General features: G+C 51.0%; 1 long non-coding RNA gene across 2 annotated transcripts in view; it reads right to left on the reverse strand.

Moving 5' to 3' along the window:
- LOC141089178 (uncharacterized) overlaps positions 1 to 16,484 on the reverse strand; it is a 210,579-nt gene extending 194,095 nt beyond the window's left edge. For both annotated transcript variants that reach the window (XR_012232202.1, XR_012232203.1), the window contains exons 1-2: positions 16,115 to 16,484; positions 11,476 to 11,566 (exon numbers count right to left, since the gene is read on the reverse strand). This is a non-coding gene — a long non-coding RNA (uncharacterized lncRNA). The remainder of the gene's footprint in view (positions 1 to 11,475; positions 11,567 to 16,114) is intronic.
- Between the last annotated feature and the right edge of the window lie 1,052 nt (positions 16,485 to 17,536).

The raw sequence follows: 17,536 nt of genomic DNA on the forward strand, positions 1-17,536 counted from the left end.
CTAGCGATCTCGCTTAGTGAGAAGGGGGCTTACCAGAGGATACGATCTGTCAATTATTGGGAGTGGGTGCTGCTAGTTCGGTAATTCAGCGAAGACTGAGAAGCTGTAAGTGCATCATCACGAACAATGCACTTGCTGATTAAACTTCAAAACTGTCATGATCCCAGTGCAGGTTTTTGAGCTGCACGTCAGGGGTTAATGTCTGGAGCTCAGTGCAGGTTTTGACCTGCACACCTGGGGTTAATGATTGTGGCCTCTCTTTGGTTCTGGGAGAGCTTCTTAAACCCCTGGGAAGCTCCAATCCCTGTCAGTTATACTTTTGCCTTTGGCCGAGTGTGTTGACCCCTGTGTGCCTGTGCCTGTTCGTTTTTCTAGCTTGTTTATATGGTTCTGACCCGGTTCTGTTCCCCGTTGTGAGTTTGCCTGTTGATTCTGTACTGCGCTACCCTCTCTGTGTATGACTCATTGCCTGTGATCTGACTACTCTCTGCTCGCCCCCTCTTGTACCTTAACACAAAAAGAAAACACAGAATGACAAATGTGCAGAAATACCCTGCACTAACAAATATGACAGTAATCAGCAAGTGCTGGTAAAAAGATGGCAACAAATACAGGGTATTTAGTCGATTTTTTTTGCAAAAAAATGTATACCAAGCTACTCCACCTCGTCAAGGTAACCCTTAATGGAGCAGTCCCTATCTAATGTATGTAAACGAACAGGATTCAGACAGGCGCTTCCTAGTATGGGCACGTGGTGTAAGACAGCTCTTTATGTGCATGTCACACAAGAGAGGGGTGGGGTCTCTCAAACCACACAAAAGCAAGGAAAAAAGGGATTAAAAACACATGTGACATGCACAAATCTGAACAAGTCTGTCGGACAGTGTTCACACCACCCACTGACTGAAACACAAAAAGAAAACACAGAATGACAAATGTGCAGAAATACCCTGCACTAACAAATATGACAGTAATCAGCAAGTGCTGGTAAAAAGATGGCAACAAATACAGGGTATTTAGTCGATACTTTTTTTGCAAAAAAATGTATACCAAGCTACTCCACCTCCTCAAGGTACCCCTTAAATCCCTTTTTTTCCTTGCTTATGCATGGTTTCAGAGACCCCACCCCTCTCTTGTGTGTCATAAAGAGCTGTCTTACACCACGTGCCCATACTAGGAAGCGCCTGTCTGAATCCTGTTCATTTAGACACTGTTTATATGTTCAGGTTTTAAATACATTAGATAGGGACTGCTCCATTAAGGGTTACCTTGACGAGGTGGAGTATCTTGGTATACATTTTTTTGCAAAAAAACATCGACTAAATACCCTGTATTTGTTGCATGTCACATGTGTTTTTAATCCCTCTTGTACCTTGCAGCTATCTCTGTGTATGACTCATTGGCTATGTCCTGACTATCCTCCCTGTCTATGCCCCTTGGTAACTTTGTCTCGCAGTTACCCTGCTAGGAGTTCTCTTGCAGCTCCTAGCTCTCTGGAGTTTAGGCCACGCCCCCAGCAGTCACGTGCTTCAGGTCCTGCCTGTCACGGCACCGCCAGACTCAGGGCCTGCTGTCCCGGCCTCGGCCAGTAGGAGGCGCCGGACTATCACATCACCGTCAGACTCAGGGCCTGCTGTCCCAGCCTCGGCCAGTAGGAGGCGCCGGACTATCACATCACCGTCAGACTCAGGGCCTGCTGTCCCAGCCTCGACCACTAGGAGGCCCCGGACTGTCCTATTTCCGTCTGACCCGTGGCCTGCAGTCTCGGCCTTGGTCTCTGGGAGGCGTTGTGCTTCAACCCCGAGTGATGGCGGTGATAGCCATGAGGCTCCTGCGCAGGCGTCCGCTGGACGCAGGCTTCGCTCCTCGGTCAGTCATGAAGGGGCTGGTGCATTACCATCCAGCCTGGTCCTGGGAGCGGTCCGGATGACATCATCAGGCCACGGGCCTGTAAGGGATGAACTGATCCCTCAAATACCTTGGGACTGCTCTTGCAGGCCGCCGGATATATTCTTGGTTCCCCTGCGTGTTACTGTGTGAATTGCTGTTTGACTGACTCTGACTTTTGCCTGGACTTCTGACTCTGCTTCTGCCTAACGACTTTGTACCTCTGCTGCCCTCCTGGTTTATGACTCTTACTTTGGCCTGGATTCTGACTCTGCTTCTGCCTAACGACTTTGTACCTCTGCTGCCCTCCTGGTTTATGACTCTTACTTTGGCCTGGATTCTGACTCTGCTTTTGCCTAACGATTCTGTACCTCTGCTGCCCTCCTGGTTTATGACTCTGGCTTCGGCCTGGAATCTGACTCTGCTACTGTCTACTGTTTTTATACCATTTCTGCCTGACTGGTTTAGTCTCGGATATCATTGCCTCTGTGTCCTGTATTGGAACACCTTTCTGGCGACCGTCCTGCTCTGGTCATTGCTCCTATTCAGAGAGCGCCTCCTGGGCTCTGCTATAAATCCAGATCCCTGTATGGGGTAAAGGGTATCAGTGTTTCTCGGGGTGCTGTCTGGCTGCAGTCCAGACCGCAGGCAGACGTCACATTATATCCGGCCGCAAAAATAAAACGGCTTTTTGTGTCTATACTTAACACATATAAAAGCAGTTTTTCCTCACTTTTTTTTTCCTTCCTCCTGACTGAGCTGATTCTTGGCCCAAACACCTGTTACATTGCACAGCCTGGAAGGTCGCTCTCAGGCTCAACCATGCTGCAGCCTGGAAGCTTCAAGGAAAATGCTGGCTGTTGGGAATCCACATTCCTGGATCATCACCCCCTGGACAGCTCTGGGGGTCAGGTATTACCCGCAAATGCGGCCAAACTATTGTTACCAGTTTCCCTTTCTTTTGCTAAGAAACGTCTGTGTGTGAAGGCTTATGTGGATTGTGGTGCTGCTGGCAACCTTATGGATTTTTTATTTGCTAAGCGCCTTGGTGTACCCCTGTCAAGGCTTAAAGCGCCTATTCAGACTACTGCGATTAATGGTACATCTATATTCCAAGGAGGCGTGGAATTCGTTACTGCCGAAATTTCTATGTCAGTGGGGACATTACATAACGAGCAAATGTCATTTTTTGTTATATACAATTTATCTGATCCAGTTGTGTTAGGCATGCCATGGTTGCACCAACATAATCCGGTTATTGACTGGCGCATAGGTGACGTTGTGCGCTGGAGTCCACGGTGTCAGAGTAACTGTATGTCTTTTTCAGTAAACCAGATTAAAATTAAAACACCTTCTATTCCCTATGCGTTTAGGGATTATGAAGATGTTTTCTCTATAGTGGAGTCGGAGAAACTACCTCCTCACAGAGAATACGATTGTCCTATTGAATTGGTCCCTGGTGCCCGTCTCCCTAAGGGGAGAATATTCAACCTCTCTGGTCCTGAGCGTGTAGCCATGAAGGAATATATAGCAGATAGCCTTCGAAAAGGCTTCATTAGACCTTCCACCTCACCTGTAGGAGCTGGGTTTTTCTTTGTAGAGAAAAAAGATGGTGGACTTAGACCATGCATTGACTACCGTGAGCTGAACGCCATAACCGTAAAAAATCAATACCCGCTGCCACTCATTCCTGATCTGTTTAATCAGTTACTGGGAGCTCGCTGGTTTACTAAGCTTGACCTCCGGGGGGCATATAACCTGGTCCGCATAAGAGATGGGGACGAATGGAAAACGGCCTTTAATACACCCCTTGGCCATTTTGAGTACCTGGTAATGCCCTTCGGACTCAGTAACGCTCCTGCAGTATTTCAGCACTTCGTCAATGATATTTTCAGAGATATTTGTGGGGTGTATGTCGTCGTATATCTGGACGACATTTTGATTTATTCTGCTGACCCTGTGACACATGCTCAACACGTCCGTTCAGTACTGCAGCGACTGCGCGAAAACTCTTTGTTCGCGAAATTTGAGAAATGTGTTTTTTTTTGCCGAAGAGGTGCAGTTCTTAGGATACATGGTCTCAGGCAAGGGGTTCCGCATGGATCCCGCCAAGATTCAACCCATTAAGGATTGGGTACAACCCAAATCGCTGAAAGCACTACAGCGATTTTTGGGATTTGCGAATTATTATCGCAAGTTCATCAGGGGATTCTCAGAGATTGCCAAGCCACTCACGGACCTTACCCGGAAAGGGGCGGACGTGACTAATTGGAATCCTGAGGCAACCAGGGCTTTTTCCACACTAAAAGAGTGCTTCGTGGCCAACCCGGTGTTGATTCAACCTAACTTGGACCACCCGTTTATTGTGGAAGTAGATGCCTCCGAAGTCGGAGTGGGAGCAGTGCTCTCACAAGGCACTGCAGCCTCAGCTTCGCCCATGTGCCTTTTTCTCCTGCAAATTCTCTGCCACAGAGAGAAACTATGACATTGGCAACCGAGAATTATTGGCCATCAAGTGGGCCTTTGAGGAATGGCGCCACTTCCTCGAAGGCGCCAAACACAAAGTTACTGTTATTACCGATCATAAAAACCTAACCTACCTAGAGTCGGCTAAAAGACTAAACCCTAGGCAGGCCAGGTGGGCCTTGTTTTTCTCCAGGTTCGATTTTTTAATCACCTTTCGCCCCGGAACCAAAAATGTGAGGGCAGATGCCCTCTCCCGCAGCTTTTGTCACACACACACCGAGGACTATGAACCAGCCCCCATATTGGCTAATGGCATTGTCGTGTCGGCAGTATCTCTGGACCTTCTGGAGGAGATCCGTAGGTCATCAGAACAAGCTCCTGACACTACGCCCCCCAAAAAATTATTCGTTCCAGCTACCTTTCGCTTACGAGTGTTAAAAGAATCTCATGACTCCGTCCTGGCAGGCCACCATGGTCTCAATAATACCACTAGGCTGGTAACCAGGAACTTTTGGTGGCCAACGACTGTAAGGAGTACGTCTCAGCGTGTGAAGTCTGTGCCCGCGCCAAGTCCCCCCATAACCGTCCTGCCGGCTGGCTTCAGCCCTTGCCCACCCCTGAAAGTCCATGGACCCACATCTCCATGGACTTCATTACAGACCTGCCACCCTCCGAGGGGAAAACTTGTATTTGGGTGGTGGTGGACAGGTTCAGTAAACAGTCTCACTTTGTTCCCCTGTCCGGCTTACCCAACTCTGAAACCTTAAGTTGTTTGTTCTTCACGTTGTACGTTTGCACGGCGTTCCGGCAAATATCGTATCCGACAGGGGTACCCAGTTCGTCTCGAAGTTCTGGAGGGCGTTCTGTAGACGTATTGGTGTTGAGTTGTCCTTTTCCTCGGCATACCATCCTGAGACGAATGGTCAAACTGAGCGTGCCAACCAAACGCTGGAGCAATACCTCCGCTGCTATGTCTCAGCACATCAGTCAGATTGGGTGGAACATTTGCCATTGGCAGAGTTCGCTCTCAATAATAGATACCAAGACTCCATCAAGACCACCACCTTCTTCTGTAACCTTGGACTACATCCGCACTTTGGATCATTTTCGGCCAAGATGTCGGAAATCCCAGGGGTTGAGCAAAATATACATCGTCTAAAGACTATTTGGTCCGAAGTAAACTCTAATTTAAAAGGGGCTCAGATTAGACAGACTTCGGCAGCTAATAGACGACGGTCCCAGGGGCCGCACCTGGGAGTTGGTGACAAGGTTTGGCTCTCTACAAGAAACATCAAACTTAAGGTACCGTCGGCCAAACTGGGTCCCAGGTTCATCGGCCCATATGAAATATTAGAGGTAATTAACCCGGTAGCGTTTCGGTTAAAGCTCCCGCAGTCTTTTAAAATTCCTAACGTTTTTCATAAGTCCCTCCTCAAGGTATACCGCTCCCCAATTCGTCCCGTCCGGTCCCCTCCTCCTCCAGTTTTGGTCAAGGGCGCCTTGGAGTACGAGGTCCAGGGCATATTTGATTCCCGTCTAGTGAGAAACTCGGTACAATATTTGGTGCATTGGAAGGGCTACGGCCCAGAGGAGAGGTCCTGGGTCCCCGCTAGTGACATTCGTGCAAAGCGGTTGATTAGGAAGTTTCACCTCCTCCACCCTGACAAACCGGGTTTTGAGGGTCCGGAGGCCCCTCTTGGAGGGGGGGGGTACTGTCACGGCACCGCCAGACTCAGGGCCTGCTGTCCCGGCCTCGGCCAGTAGGAGGCGCCGGACTATCACATCACCGTCAGACTCAGGGCCTGCTGTCCCAGCCTCGGCCAGTAGGAGGCGCCGGACTATCACATCACCGTCAGACTCAGGGCCTGCTGTCCCAGCCTCGACCACTAGGAGGCCCCGGACTGTCCTATTTCCGTCTGACCCGTGGCCTGCAGTCTCGGCCTTGGTCTCTGGGAGGCGTTGTGCTTCAACCCCGAGTGATGGCGGCGATAGCCATGAGGCTCCTGCGCAGGCGTCCGATGGACGCAGGCTTCGCTCCTCGGTCAGTCATGAAGGGGCTGGTGCATTACCATCCAGCCTGGTCCTGGGGGCGGTCCGGATGACATCATCAGGCCACGGGCCTGTAAGGGATGACCTGATCCCTCAAATACCTTGGGACTGCTCTTGCAGGCCGCCGGATATATTCTTGGTTCCCCTGCGTGTTACTGTGTGAATTGCTGTTTGACTGACTCTGACTTTTGCCTGGACTTCTGACTCTGCTTCTGCCTAACGACTTTTTTACCTCTGCTGCCCTCCTGGTTTATGACTCTTACTTTGGCCTGGATTCTGACTCTGCTTTTGCCTAACGATTCTGTACCTCTGCTGCCCTCCTGGTTTATGACTCTGGCTTCGGCCTGGAATCTGACTCTGCTACTGTCTACTGTTTTTATACCATTTCTGCCTGACTGGTTTAGTTTCGGATATCATTGCCTCTGTGTCCTGTATTGGAACACCTTTCTGGCGACCGTCCTGCTCTGGTCATTGCTCCTATTCAGACAGCGCCTCCTGGGCTCTGCTATAAATCCAGATCCCTGTATAGGGGTAAAGGGTATCAGTGTTTCTCGGGGTGCTGTCTGGCTGCAGTCCAGACCGCAGGCAGACGTCACACTGCTGTTCTGAAGTACGCACCTATTCGGCTGCTGCCCGCTCCACAGGTATCTTTGAGCACAGTTCGCTTTACTTAGGACACGCGCACTGGCTCAGTGAGCAAGTTCAGTGCGGTGTTCCTGACAAAAACATGATTTCTCTCTGCTGAAGCAGCACTTTGTGGTCATACAGATATCGACTGGCTTATCTTTTAATGGGATATACAGTTATATTAATGGCTTGTGTACCCCCAGTTGCTGCCAAGGTCCCTTTAATATACCTTATATGTAAAATGTTTAAAATGTTGCAACTTTTTGAGTTTTGTTTTTAAGATGTTCACTGTGCAAGAAATATGACATGTCAGCTTTTATTCTTTACATTCTGCAGGTCAGTACTATTATGGTGATAAATGTACGTTATATATATTTTTTTTTCCATGTTAGGGCTTGTTTATTAGAGTGAGATGTAGCTTTATAAAATTGTGGGGTACATTTTGATCATTTTTATTATATTTTATGGGGGTGATTTTAGTTCACCAAAAACTATCTCACAGTAGTAGGCACTGTGGTCAGTGCTCTGACCATCAGGCAAATCAGGTAAATTACACATTTGGGCCACATCAATTGTGACACTTAACAATCGACGCTGGTACTGTTACCAGTTGTGACGGAGCATGGAGCCACCGTCAGCTAGGCTGGAGGCTGGTGCAACACAGGATTCTTTTGTCTGTGCAATTATACAATTATATTACTGCTTGGCAAGATAGCTGTGGCTGCTTTAGGTGAGTATAAGGGTTTTCTGTGGGCTGTGATGACCACAATACTGTGTGAGGTGACCATCATACAATATTGGGACTGTGGGGGACCATCATACTATATGGGGGGTTGTGGGGGACCATCATACTGTGGAGGGGAACCATCATACTATATGGAGAGCTATGGGGGTCATCATACTGTATTTAGGCTGTGGAGGACCATAATGCTGGGCCGTGACCATCATATTTTGAGGGGTCTGTGGGGGAAACATCATTCTGTGTGTGTGGCTGTGCTTGACATCATACTGTAAGAGGGACAGTGGTGACCAGACCATCATAATGTGTGGCAGGCTGTGGTGCCATCATATTGTGTTGGGAGCTATAATGACCATAATACTGTGTCGGGGCTTCGATGACCATCAAACTGTGTGGGGTTTGTGGGGACATCATGCTGTGTAGGTGGAGAAATTTGGGAACCTCATTCTGTTTCGGCCATTTTGGAGCCATTCATCCACTATGGGGACCATGGAAGAGGTATCATAGTGGACGAGAACATTAAGGAGCTACAATTGAAGAAAAAAATAACTGCAACTGCTGCAATACATATCTCTCTCCATTTAAAAAAAAATTGGGTGGTATGGCCTTCTGTTACTACACCTATGTGCTGTGACAGGACTTTTCATATGGGGTTCCGTTATTTCGATGTAAGCCCCTGTACAGGATCATTATTTCAATAAAGAGACATATTGCGGAACAGGGCCGGACTGGGACTGAAAATCAGCCCTGGCACACAAGCCAAAGCAGCCCACATTCAAATCAATTAAATAGGAGAGTATCTTCTATGCAGCCTTTTCTGTACAGTTTGTGGGCGAGAACACTAAAGCCCCCGTCACACACAGCGATCTCGCTAGCGAGATCACTGCTGAGTCACAAGTTTTATGAATCAACAGCGATCTCACCAGCGAGAGCGCTGTGTGTGATACTTATCAGCGTCCGTGCTCAAATGGCCTGGATATTTTTTTGATCGTTGGTCTCCCGCTGGCCAGCACGCATCGCGTGGCAGGCGGGAGACCAGCGATCAGCGAGCTGGAGCTGGTAACCAAAGTAAACATCGGGTTTCTAAGCGCTGTGCGCCGTTTGATGAGTGTGACCAACTTTTTACTATTGAGGCTGCCTATGCGGCATCAGTAGTAAAAAGATGTAAAGTTTAAAACAATTAAAAAAATAAAAAATGGAAAATGCTAGCATTCTGCAAGCTAATTACACTTGCATATCGCTAGTTTTTCCGCCGGAAATTCGCTGGAATTTAAAATGTGGTTTTCTCGCAAATTTCTCGCGAAATGGAACTCCGGAATTCCCGCGGCAATTCCGGAACATGTGCACATAGCCTAACACTGACGACCGATCCTTGGGATAAGTCATCATGTTTGATCGGTGTTGGTGCGACACCTGGCACCACCGCAGGTCAGCTGTTCTCAGTGCTGGCAGGAACTCCACACGTTGCAGAATGTGCTGCGGATTTTTCCGCGCAAATTTTGCTAAATCCGCGGTAAAATGACATGCTTTTTATCTGCGGATTTTATGCAGATTTTGTGCAGATTTCGCCTGCGTTTTTACACCTGCGGATTCCTATAATGGAAGAGGTGTAAAAATGCTGCGGATTCGGCACAAAGAATTGACATGCTGCTGAAAATAAACTGCAGCAAATCTGCGTGGAATTTTCAACATCATGTGCACAGCAGATTTGGTTTTCATGGTACTGTACACTGCATGGAAACTGCTGCGGATCTGCAGGGCCAAATCCGCAATGTGTGCACATACCCTTACAGAACTGTACAGCACAGCTCAATCTACTGTAAAGTGGCCACAATCGGGTTCTGCATGTCCGCCTCTCTATTTGAATAGGTACCAAATGTGCAGTATCTCAGCAGTTCCCGCCGGCACCAAGTACAGCTGATCTGTGGTGGTGGCAGGCGTCGCATTCACACAGATCAGACCTTGATCACCTATTCTTAGAAAAAGTCATCAATGTTAAAGCAATGGACACCTCCTTAAATTTACTAAATTTGTCCCTTGGTTGAGATAGACATCAACTCACCTACATTGCTACTGATTGGGGCAGGAACGACAACACACCGTGGCCAACTGCTAGACTGGAGCTAATTAGGGGTGTACATAGAAATCATGGGGCCCCAGAGCAAAAGTCCTAATAGCCCTGCACATAATATGATGGCCCCACATACAGTCCTGCACATATTATAACGGCACCACATATAAAGCCACATATACAGTATCATTGGTGTGTGTATATAGTGAATATATATATATATATATATATATATATATAATCACCACCTGCCCCACTACCCACAGAGTCCAGCTCCAGTATACACCAGCCAGCCCCACTGAGCCCAGTTCCTCCATACGCCAGGCAGCCCCACTGAGTCCAGCTCCAGTATACTCCAGCCAGCCCCACTGAGCCCAGCTCCTCTATACGCCAGGCAGCCCCACTGAGCCCAGCTCCAGTATACGCCAGCCAGCCCCACTGAGCCCAGCTCCTCTATATGCCAGCCAGCCCCACTGAGCCCTGCTCCTCTATACGCCAGCCAGCCCCACTGAGCCCTGCTCCTGTATACGCCAGCCAGCCCCACTGAGCCCAGCTCCAGTATACACCAGCCTCCCCACTGAGCCCAGCTCCTGTATACGCCAGCCTCCCCACTGAGCCCAGCTCCAGTATACACCAGCCTCCCCACTGAGCCCAGCTCCTCAATAAGCCAGCCAGCCCCACTGAGCCCAGCTCCTCTATACACCAGCCAGCCCCACTGAGCCCAGCTCCTCTATACGCCAGCCAACCCCACTGAGCCCAGCTCCTCTATACGCCAGCTAGCCCCACTGAGCCCAGCTCCTCTATACGCCAGCCTCCCCACTGAGCCCAGCTCCAGCAGGGCTGCCACTATGAATTTCAGGGCCCCATACTGGTAAAATTTTCGGGGCCCCCTTGAGACTCCGCCCAGGCTCCACCCCAGCCCCACCTCCACCCCTCGACCTGTCCAAAGTCCCACCGCTCTCTCTTGGAAAAACTCCACTTCTCACCAATCACACATTAACAGTTCCCATCACCAGATCACACATATAGCCAGCAGCTTTTGTTTTGGCCAAAAGATTTTTTAAGCCACCACCATAACAGGGTAGGCTCTTTTGGCCGAGCTCTATTCTACTGTAACCTATTAAATATTTGTTAAAATATGTGATACAATTTAGGTTTTTTCCTATTTTTCAATTTTTAAAATGACCAATAATATCACATACAAGGGAAAAATACCACCGCACCATTTCCAGACCACATATTACCACCACAGTGACCTATAATACCACACACAAGGAACAAATACCGCCAGACTACATAATACCACCACAGTGACCGAATAACATCACATACAAGGAACAGCACCGCATCATGACCAGACCACATATTACCACCACAGTGACCGAATAATATCACATACAAGGAACACCACCGCACCATGACCAGACCACATATTACCACCACAGTGACTGAATACTACAATACTGATCAGTAATAAAAAAAAAGACATGATACTATCACCATAAGTGCCATTATACACAGGAGATCTGTACTTAGTATGCAGTGTCTGGGTACAGGTAATACAGTGATCAATAACATTATACACAAGGCCTCTATACAGTTTATAGTGTCGTGTATAGGTGACACACTAACTCACCAGTGACATCTCTAGGTGATGTCCTTCCTCTTTGCTTTTCATCTTTCATCCAGCACAGACCGCCATCATGTCTTCCAGCCAGGGCTCGTCTCTGCAGGAAATAACACAGTTACCTAGAGCTCCGCTTGCAGAACATATTACTTAATTTTCCCAACTTCTACATTATATCACATGAAGAAAAAAAGGCAACATAGTGTCACTCTACACAGTAATAGGTCCACCCTCCCCCCATTTAAAATAGTATACTCAAAAAATAAAATAAATGCATCACTGCAGTAATAATATCCCTTAATTAGACCATGTGGTAATAATATCCCCCATCCTAGCCCCCGTGTGTCTCATTCCTGGCTTCAGCCATCCGTTCTCCCATCCCGCCCTCATAAGTATCCATTCTGCCCCATATGATCTTCCCATCCTGCCCCATGATCCTGCACGATCTGTCTCCAATCCTGCCCCCAGTGTCTCCAGTCATGCCCCCATGTCTTTGATCCTGCCCCCTGTGTCTCCAATCATGCCCCATTTCTCCAATCATGACCCGTATCTCATTCTGCCCCTTCCTGTGTCTCACTGTCACATTCTTCCCCCGTGCCTCACATTCTGCCCCCTCCTGTGTCTCACTGTCACATTCTGCCCCGTGTCCATTCAGCCCCCTCCTGTGTCTCACTGTCACATTCTGCCCCTATCGTGTCCAGCATTCTGCCCCCATCGTGCCCAGCATTCTGCCATCGTGTCCAGCATTCTGCCCCCATCGTGCCCAGCATTCTGCCCCCGTCGTGACCAGCATTCTGCCCCCGTCGTGACCAGCATTCTGCCCCCGTCGTGACCAGCATTCTGCCCCCGTCGTGACCAGCATTCTGCCCCCTTCGTGACCAGCATTCTGCCCCCATCGTGACCAGCATTCTGCCCCCATCGTGACCAGCATTCTGCCCCCATCGTGTCCAGCAATCTGCCCCATCGTGCCCAGCATTCTGCCCCTATCATGACCAGCAATCTGCCGCATCGTGCCCAGCATTCTGCCCCATGTCCAGCAATCTGCCCCAGTGTTCATCATTCTGCCCCATGTCCAGCAATCTGCCCCAGTGTTCATCATTCTACCCCATGTCCAGCAATCTGCCCCAGCGGACAGCATTCTGACCGCCTTGTCTCTGACTCCCCCGGGCCCACCAGATTGCTGCTCTTAAAAATTTTAAAATTAAAAAAAGTTCTTCTTACCTGGCCGCGGTCCAGCGGCGGGCGACGCTCACGCTCCCTCCACACTGCAGCGCATCCCAGCCGGCGACTGACAGTGACGTCAGACGTAGGCGAGGTGCGTGCTGCGGCTGATGTCAGCATTCTGCCCCCATCGTGTCCAGCATTCTGCCCCCATCGTGCCCAGCAATCTGCCCCATCGTGCCCAGCAATCTGCCCCATCGTGCCCAGCAATCTGCCCCATCGTGCCCAGCAATCTGCCCCATCGTGCCCAGCAATCTGCCCCATCGTGCCCAGCATTCTGCCCCATCGTCACCAGCATTCTGCCCCCATCGTCACCAGCATTCTGCCCCCATCGTCACCAGCATTCTGCCCCCATCGTCACCAGCATTCTGCCCCATCGTCACCAGCATTCTGCCCCCATCGTCACCAGCATTCTGCCCCCATCGTCACCAGCATTCTGCCCCCATCGTCACCAGCATTCTGCCCCCATCGTCACCAGCATTCTGCCCCCATCGTCACCAGCATTCTGCCCCCATCATCACCAGCATTCTGCCCCCATCATCACCAGCAATCTGCCCCATCGTGCCCAGCACTCTGCCCCCATCATGACCAGCAATCTGCCCCATCGTGCCCAGCATTCTGCCCCCATCGTGTCCAGCAATCTGCCCCATTATGCCCAGCATTCTGCCCCTATCATGACCAGCAATCTGCCGCATCGTGCCCAGCATTCTGCCCCATGTCCAGCAATCTGCCCCAGTGTTCATCATTCTGCCCCATGTCCAGCAATCTGCCCCAGTGTTCATCATTCTACCCCATGTCCAGCAATCTGCCCCAGCGGACAGCATTCTGCCCCCATGTCTCAGTCTCCCCCGGGGCCCCCAGATTGCTGCTCTTAAAAATTTTAAAAAAATTAAAAAAAAGTTCTTCTTACCTGGCCGCAGTCCAGCGGCGGGCGACGCTCACTCCACACTGCAGCGCGTCCCAGCCGGCGACTGACAGTGACATCAGACGCCGGCGAGGTGCGTGCTGCGGCTGATGTCAGCTGCCAGCCTCCTATTGACTGGCAGCTGTTAACTATTGACGTGCAGGCCGGCGGGCCGGCATTGTCAATAGCGTTTAGCTGGGCCCCATACGCCAGTCAGGGCAGTAATGCCCTGATGGCAGCCCTGAGCTCCAGTATACGCCAGCCAGCCCCACTGAGCCCAACTCCTGTATACGCCAGCCAGCCCCACTGAGCCCAGCTTCTCTATATGACAGCCAGCCCCACTGAGCCCAGCTCCTCTATACGCCAGCCCCACTGAACCCAGCTCCTCTATACGCCAACCAGCCCCACTGAGCCCAGCTCCTCTATAAGCCAGCCAGCCCCACTGAGCCCAGCTCCTGTATATGCCAGCCAGCCCCACTGAGCCCAGCTCCTCTATACGCCAGCCAGCCCCACTGAGCCCAGCTCCTCTATACACCAGCCTGCCCCACTGAGCCCAGCTCCTGTATACGCCAGCCAGCCCCACTGAGCCCAGCTCCTCTATAAGCCAGCCAGCCCCACTGAGCCCAGCTCCTGTATATGCCAGCCAGCCCCACTGAGCCCAGCTCCTGTATATGCCAGCCAGCCCCACTGAGCCCAGCTCCTGTATATGCCAGCCAGCCCCACTGAGCCCAGCTCCTGTATATGCCAGCCGCCCCACTGAGCCCAGCTCCTCTATACACCAGCCTGCCCCACTGAGCCCAGCTCCTGTATACGCCAGTCAGCCCCACTGAGCCCAGCTCCTCTATACGCCAGTCAGCCCCACTGAGCCCAGCTCCTCTATACACCAGCCTGCCCCACTGAGCCCAGCTCCTGTATACGCCAGTCAGCCCCACTGAGCCCAGCTCCTCTATACGCCAGCCAGCCCCACTGAGCCCAGCTCCTCTATACACCAGCCTGCCCCACTGAGCCCAGCTCCTGTATACGCCAGTCAGCCCCACTGAGCCCAGCTCCTCTATACGCCAGCCAGCCCCACTGAGCCCAGCTCCTCTATACACCAGCCTGCCCCACTGAGCCCAGCTCCTGTATACGCCAGCCAGCCCCACTGAGCCCAGCTCCTCTATAAGCCAGCCAGCCCCACTGAGCCCAGCTCCTGTATATGCCAGCCAGCCCCACTGAGCCCAGCTCCTGTATATGCCAGCCAGCCCCACTGAGCCCAGCTCCTGTATATGCCAGCCGCCCCACTGAGCCCAGCTCCTCTATACACCAGCCTGCCCCACTGAGCCCAGCTCCTGTATACGCCAGTCAGCCCCACTGAGCCCAGCTCCTCTATACGCCAGTCAGCCCCACTGAGCCCAGCTCCTCTATACGCCAGTCAGCCCCACTGAGCCCAGCTCCTCTATACGCCAGTCAGCCCCACTGAGCCCAGCTCCTCTATACGCCAGTCAGCCCCACTGAGCCCAGCTCCTGTATACGCCAGTCAGCCCCACTGAGCCCAGCTCCTCTATACGCCAGCCAGCCCCACTGAGCCCAGCTCCTCTATACACCAGCCAGCCCCACTGAGCCCAGCTCCTGTATACGCCAGTCAGCCCCACTGAGCCCAGCTCCTCTATACGCCAGCCAGCCCCACTGAGCCCAGCTCCTCTATACACCAGCCTGCCCCACTGAGCCCAGCTCCTCTATACGCCAGCCAGCCCCACTGAGCCCAGCTCCTCTATACGCCAGCCAGCCCCACTGAGCCCAGCTCCTCTATACACCAGCCTGCCCCACTGAGCCCAGCTCCTGTATACGCCAGTCAGCCCCACTGAGCCCAGCTCCTGTATACGCCAGCCAGCCCCACTGAGCCCAGCTCCTCTATACACCAGCCTGCCCCACTGAGCCCAGCTCCTGTATACGCCAGCCAGCCCCACTGAGCCCAGCTCCTCTATAAGCCAGCCAGCCCCACTGAGCCCAGCTCCTGTATATGCCAGCCAGCCCCACTGAGCCCAGCTCCTGTATATGCCAGCCAGCCCCACTGAGCCCAGCTCCTGTATATGCCAGCCGCCCCACTGAGCCCAGCTCCTCTATACACCAGTCTGCCCCACTGAGCCCAGCTCCTGTATACGCCAGTCAGCCCCACTGAGCCCAGCTCCTCTATACACCAGCCAGCCCCACTGAGCCCAGCTCCTCTATACACCAGCCTGCCCCACTGAGCCCAGCTCCTGTATACGCCAGCCAGCCCCACTGAGCCCAGCTCCTCTATACAACAGCTGCCCCACTGAGCCCAGCTCCTCTATACACCAGTCTGCCCCACTGAGCCCAGCTCCTGTATACGCCAGCCAGCCCCACTGAGCCCAGCTCCTCTATACAACAGCTGCCCCACTGAGCCCAGCTCCTCTATACACCAGCCTGCCCCACTGAGCCCAGCTCCTGTATACGCCAGCCAGCCCCACTGAGCCCAGCTCCTCTATACAACAGCTGCCCCACTGAGCTCCTGTATTCACTCACCAGGTTCCAGACACAACGGTCACTCCAATCCTGGCAGGCATCCAGGGATTACAGCGTCAGGCGGGTGTGGATAGGCCGGATGTCCTGAGCCTCTCATCTCCTCAGCACTGCAGCCTGGAGCAGGAGAGCAGAGCGTGCTCTCTCCGCCCACAAAGAACATCCTGACATGCAATGTCAGACATTCTTAACCCCCTCCTGTGCCACTGACTGGTGAGTGATAATGCAGCAGAGCTGCTGCCAGCGCGTGGAACTGTGTTAACCGCCGTGCCCGCAGATTTAAAGGGTCGACAGCAGGAATTTAAAAGTGGCCGGTGACCTCATCGGTCGCAGCTGAATAAGCGGGCGCCGCCACTCCAACGGCCCACAGAGGCACATATATCGCGGCCCAGCGGGAAAATTCCCGGATGGCCAGATTACCAATCTGGGCCTGTTGGGGAATCATTACACTGGTCAACAGCATTTTTGGTGCCAAAGATATTTCATCGAATTTAGGGTATTTTTGGGGTGCTGATTCTGAATATGTCATCAGTTTTGCCAGATTGGCTCAAGTTTTTGAGATTTTTGGTATCTTATTTATAGCACTTGTTGGTAAATGCGACGCATCATCTCATTAATTTCTTTGGATTAGTACTTGAACTGAGCAGTTCTCAATATAGTTTTGTGTTAATTAGTGTTCTAAAAGTTTGTTCATAGCTTGATTTTTGCACTAACTTTATGTTGTTGTCTGTTTTCCAGTGAAAAGCATGAACTCATCAAGAAGAAGTTGTCTTAACGATCCAGACTCATTCTGTTACATTTGTGGTGAATACACACTGCCAAAACATAGAAGAAACATAACAGACTTCGTAAAAAAAGTGTATTTTGCCTATTTTGGGGTTATGCTTGGGGACCAAGACAAGTTTTGGGCACCACACATAGTGTGCAAAGCATGTATCGAATTATTACGAAAATGGAGCAAAGGACAAAGAAAAAGCTTCAAATTTGGTGTTCCAATGGTGTGGAGAGAGCCAAAAAATCATCATGATGACTGTTATTTATGGTAAACACAGGTACAGGCACATCTTCACAATGAGGGACAGGCCTTCTTGCAGATTCCATGTTACTCCCATTTTCGTTTCTTATGCTTATTGAATCCTTGCACTTGCACTGCACAGAAATAACAGTCATCATGATGATTTTTTGGCTCTCTCCACACCATTGGAACACCAAATTTGAAGCTTTTTCTTTGTCCTTTGCTCCATTTTCGTAATAATTCGATACATGCTTTGCACACTATGTGTGGTGCCCAAAACTTGTCTTGGTCCCCAAGCATAACCCCAAAATAGGCAAAATACACTTTTTTTACGAAGTGTGTTATGTTTCTTCTATGTTTTGGCAGTGTATATTCACCACAAATGTAACAGAATGAGTCTGGATCGTTAA

This window comes from Dendrobates tinctorius, unplaced genomic scaffold (genome assembly GCF_039654945.1).
Source record: "Dendrobates tinctorius isolate UK_male_01 unplaced genomic scaffold, ASM3965494v1 ptg000044l, whole genome shotgun sequence".
NCBI classification, from domain to species: Eukaryota; Metazoa; Chordata; class Amphibia; order Anura; family Dendrobatidae; genus Dendrobates; species Dendrobates tinctorius.